Below are 5,343 nucleotides of genomic sequence, written 5' to 3'. Positions count from 1 at the left end.
TAGTATAAAATATTAATTTACATAATTAACATAATAATGAGGCAAACTTTTTTTTAGCCATGCATATTTATCCTATGAATTGTCTACCAATAACTTTTTAAAACACATGATTCTTAGTCAGTGTGCAACTTATTTTTTTTTAAAGAAAGGAAAAATATTAATGAGATTCTAGAAATTGATCTATGGAAACTTCATATATTAAAACATCTTTCAGATTCCAAATTATAAATTAATTTTTGCCTTTAATTTTGTTTGCAGTGGTTTGTTTTTTTGATAGATAATTATGTCTAATAACAATATACTAAAATTGACTTTTTTCTCATTATAATTATTTCATGATGTTTGACTTAACTCTTTCCACTTGATCACATACCCATGCTCACCTTTACACCCATCTAGTTCTTTTGCAGGTGTACACTTCACATATAATTCTTCAAACTACTTGGCATTATCATAGAATATTTGTGTAAATCTAGGATGTAACTCTACTTTGTAGAAACTTTGTAACTTTGCTAAAACTTTGTAGCTGTGTCATACATCGATTTTCTCTTTGTAGTTTTTGTTAAACCTTTTAAATTTATAATTGGTATTATCTTGTCCTTTTTATTTTGCATTTTTGTTCTACTCTTGTAAATTTTAGCACTATCTTAGTTTCCCTGTGTTATCTGTGAAGACCTTGATGATTCTATAAAGCTAAATACTGAGCTAAAATCATGGAGTTGATACATGGTGTGGTGAAGTAGATTGGACTCAAATTTTCAAGCTCTAAATGCCGTGTGAATAACTTTTTTTTTGTGGTGCTACATTTCAAGAGTAAACTTTCAGTTGTATTTTTAAAGCAATGTCCCCATTATGTTTGCATAGTCTTTTCATTAGTACAAGGCCACTTCCACTCCTAAGTGCTCCTGCCAGTTGCTTTATTCTGGAATAATGAGAGCTCTATTCCAGTAGTTTGCTGTTCAGTACAGATAAGAGGCGTGTTTCCCCTTGGACTCTCTCAAGGTACACCTGTACACCGCCAGAACACTCCTCTCAGATCTTCAGCTTGAGGACAGTTTAGCATGCGAAATCTTCGCCAAATTTCCACTGTCTGGCAGCCTTTAGCCAGTGTGGTTCTGCAAGATTAAGGAATGATCTTGTCCTTCTCATTTTGCCTGCTCTTTCAACTCTGAATGGAGGATTTTTTTAACCCTCTGAATATTTAGAAATCAACAGTAGTTCATCTACCAGCCTTAAAATGACTGCCCCAGTTTATAGTGGTGTTTTCATCCCAGGGCTAGCATCACTATTTGGAAATATTCTCACCTGGGCAAGTTACACTACCAGGAGCCTAGTCTCCAGGTCGAACATCGAAAGCCTAGCGAGGACTAGCCATGACCTGAAACTGAGGAAAGCAGGTTCACAGTTTTGGTGCGGATCCAGGTTCAGGTACAGTGGACTGTACCTGAACCTCATGCTCATGACTTTCACATGTGGCTATATTTGTTTTGCTTGTCAAAATATGGAGCAGCTCTGAGTATTTGCAGAATCTGGCAAGTCTGTTGTGCAACAGAGTGAATTATTCCCAGTATGTGACAAATCAGAATCAGCACTCTCTCCTCTAAGCCTGTGGAGGCTGGACACTTCTGATTTCATGAATAATTTGAGGAGAAAGTATTGAAGGTAGATGAATCTAACATTAATAAATGTTAGTTACCAATGCAAGACAAAAGTCATAAACGTGTTTAAGAATTCTAATAGCACACACACTTTTAAGATTTATACACTAGTAATGCATCATATTTATCTAACTTCCTGAGAACACCTATTTTTTAGTATATGATTTCAGACAAGCTACTGAAAAGATCTTTTTCATTTCTTTGTCCTTGTGCTTTGTACCCATATCTGTATCTCTTCACAGAAACCAGCACTGTGCAGCAATTATGAGACACTCAGTAAGTAGTCGTAAGTTGATTCTTACTGGGTTTTCTTCTCTTACTATTTTGCTCCATAGTTTCCTTCCATTCCTACTTGATTGCTTTCTTCATGAAAATCCATATAAATGCTGTACTGTCTCAGGAAAAGTTCTGAATCATCTTCCATTTCACTTCTCTTTAAGAACCGCACACAATGAAGTCTCGCTCCTCTTTTCTTGGATCAACAGTTTTTTGTTCAAGAGTATCATCTACTTTGTTTCTCCCTCCTCATTCAGATATGATTTTTCAATTGCTACTAAAGACAATTTATCACAACTTACAGGACAAATTGTTACAGGTAGTTTCAAAGGTGTGTCCACAGCTTATACTTGATAAACCAGTGGTGGAGCCCAAAGAGGATATAAGGATGCCAATCTTATGGTTTTACAGTTGTAAATTCCTCACTACCTCACATGTGTGTCATTATTCATCGTAGACAATAATCAAAAAGTAATATGAAGCACATTTTTAATGAACTATGATATAGTGTAAATCCTTCACAATGCTAATAATATGTGATCTTGATTATATTCACTTTTGTTACAATTGATTACAAGGTGTAAATGAGACAATAACTATAAAGTGATTTGTAGTGTCAGGTACATAGTAAGTGCTCAATAAGACTTCACAATCATTATTTATTAAGTGGCTAACAGATGCCAAGTGAGCAGCTTTCTATTTTATAGTTAAGGAAGACTTTACAGAAGATCATTTAGCTATCAAAATTTATTTTTTGGCTTTGTTATGTTCCTTGGGTCTATTATGTCTACCCACTATCATTTTATTTTCAGTATAATTTAAATTGCTGTATATTATTAAGTAATTTAGAATGTACATATCAGAGCTTGATTTGTTTTTCTCTATCTGTTTAAGTTCCTCTAGTTGCATACTTTGGTGAATTGGCCAGATTCAGAATTGTATTTGCTGGAAAGCCCAGTCTTGTAAGTCTTCTTGCAACTATTTGACATAGTTTCTTCTCAAGAAAATGTTTTTAAAAATAATAAATAAAGATAAAAATGTTTTTGTATCTTAACATCTCTTACATAGTAAACATATAAAAATGAAACCTGTGAATGAAAATAAGCAATTCTCCATCAAGAGAGCAGAGAGTCAGCCCACAGAATGGGAAAAAATATTTGCTAACTGTGTATCTGACAAAGGCCTAACATCCAGAATCTACAAGGAACTCATACGCGCTGAAAGGAAAAAGACAAACAGTTCCATTAAAAAGTGGGCAAAAGACATGAATAGATACTTCCCCCCAAAATAAAAAAGATATACAGGCAGTCAACAGACACATAAAAAAGTGCTCTGTCTCACTAATCATCAGAAAATGCAAATCAAAACTACACTGAGATACCACCTAACCCCAGCAAGAATGACCATCATTAATAAAACAAACCACAGATGCTGGTGAGGATGCGGAGAAAAGGGAGTGTTTCTACACTGCTGGTGGGAATACAAACTAGTGCAACTTATTTAGAAATCAGTGTGGTGATTTCTAAAACAACTATGAACTTCCATATGGCCCCACAATTCCCCTACTGGGATACACCCAGAGGAATTCAAATCATTCTACCAAAAAGATACCTGCGCACACATGTTTATTGCAGCACTATTCACAATAGCAAAAACATGGAACCAACTGTGCTGCCCATCAAAACCGGACTGGATTAAAAAATGTGGTACATATATATAATGTAATATTACACAGTCATAAAGAAGACAAACATATGACTTTGCAGCAACTTGGATGGATTTAGAGTCTATCATACTCAGTGATCTATCACAGATACAAAAAACAGATTACCACATGTTCTCATTCATAAGCAAACTCTGAACTATTACCATAATACTATAAGAAAGGAATTGGCAGTAGCAGGACACTGCCAGGGTAAGGGGGGTTGGACACAGCATTAATAAGAGTACTTGATCTCAAATCAAGCAAAATGGGGACCAAAGGGAGGCCTAAACTTTACCTATACAATGACCACTTGAATACCTAATCCTTAATTGTACCCCACATCTTTAAAATAAAAAAAGAAGCAATTCTAAGTTCATGAAATGGCTTCAGTTTGTATCAGGTACACATTACGGTCATAGTTTGGTAGGGGGAGTTATTAAATCCTCCAGCATTTATTTATTCATTTTTATTTTCGCAGGAAGAAAAGGTTTGTTTAATGACACAGCTGAGTCTGGTCACAAACATTTGAAACTACAAAAGACAGACAAGCAGTTACAGAGATGTTTGCTGGGGGATGGGAGAGAAGGGAGACAGTAACTACAGTAGCAAATTGTCTTTGAGCTTGATACATGTGACTAGGTGTCACACATGGAGAGTGTCTCTAATATTTACAATGAAAGACAGTTATGATCCATTTCATAGACACAGTAAGGCTTGGAAAAAAAAGAAAGAAAGAAAAGAAAGACGACTAACAAGTTCTGTGGAAAACTCTATTTAGCTGTGTCTCTCTTAGGACCCTAGGTGAACTGATCAGCACAGTGATGTCTTTCATATTTTGTGTTCATAGAAGTCATATTTTTCGTCATGATTGGAATACCCAGACACAGATCCTTCTATTTTTATAATCTTCAAAGACAAGACTTTTTAATACTGCGTTTCTTGCTTACAGGATGACAGCAGTAGCTCATTCTCTTTGTTGTCCAAAGTTAGCCTTCCACTCCTAGGTGATTGTCACACTGGTCTCTGTTCTTCCTTTGTTCCAAGTGAATAATCAGGAAACAAGAAGAAACTGAACATGTGTGCATTATTTGTCATCATTCAGGGCTTTCTACCACCTCATTATTCTCTTCTGCCCCAATATAAATCAAACCCCAAGTCAGAAGAGGTATCATATCTGAATAGGAAACGAGAGAAATCAGAGCAGCATAAAATGTAGGATATGACATATCCCTTGAGGGGAAGCAGAGTCCCAGTTTTCTTTGAAAACGAAGGGCTGAACTAGCCAGGAGCACACACCTTCTGCATTGCCTAGTTGCCTGCACTGTGAAATGCAGACGGAAAAGCTTGATTGTATTTAGGAATGCAGCTCTGCCCTAGGTATGGAAGCTTGCCTGTGGTCCAATCAATCTCTCCGCGTATTTCCTGTTTCGATTCTCTGCTCCAAACTGTGTCCCCTGTAAAGAGAATCTCAGTAGCCTGTAAGTCAGTCCCACTAAAGTGTGATCTGATGGCGTTTAAAGGGAATGCAGAGTAAATGTGTATGTGACAAGAGGTTAAGATAGATCTTGAAGTCTCATATACACCTAGTACTGTTTACTTAGTTAGGAGGGCAACCAATGGCTTGTTGAAGAAAATTGCTGGCCTGGGCACAGGGGCTCCCATCTGTAAACCCAACACTTTGGGAGGTCAAGGTGAGAGGATCAC

Source organism: Carlito syrichta, unplaced genomic scaffold (genome assembly GCF_000164805.1).
Source record: "Carlito syrichta isolate Samal-C Ts95f unplaced genomic scaffold, Tarsius_syrichta-2.0.1 Scaffold303229, whole genome shotgun sequence".
In the NCBI taxonomy this organism is placed as follows: domain Eukaryota; kingdom Metazoa; phylum Chordata; class Mammalia; order Primates; family Tarsiidae; genus Carlito; species Carlito syrichta.
This window is presented reverse-complemented; position numbering follows the sequence as displayed.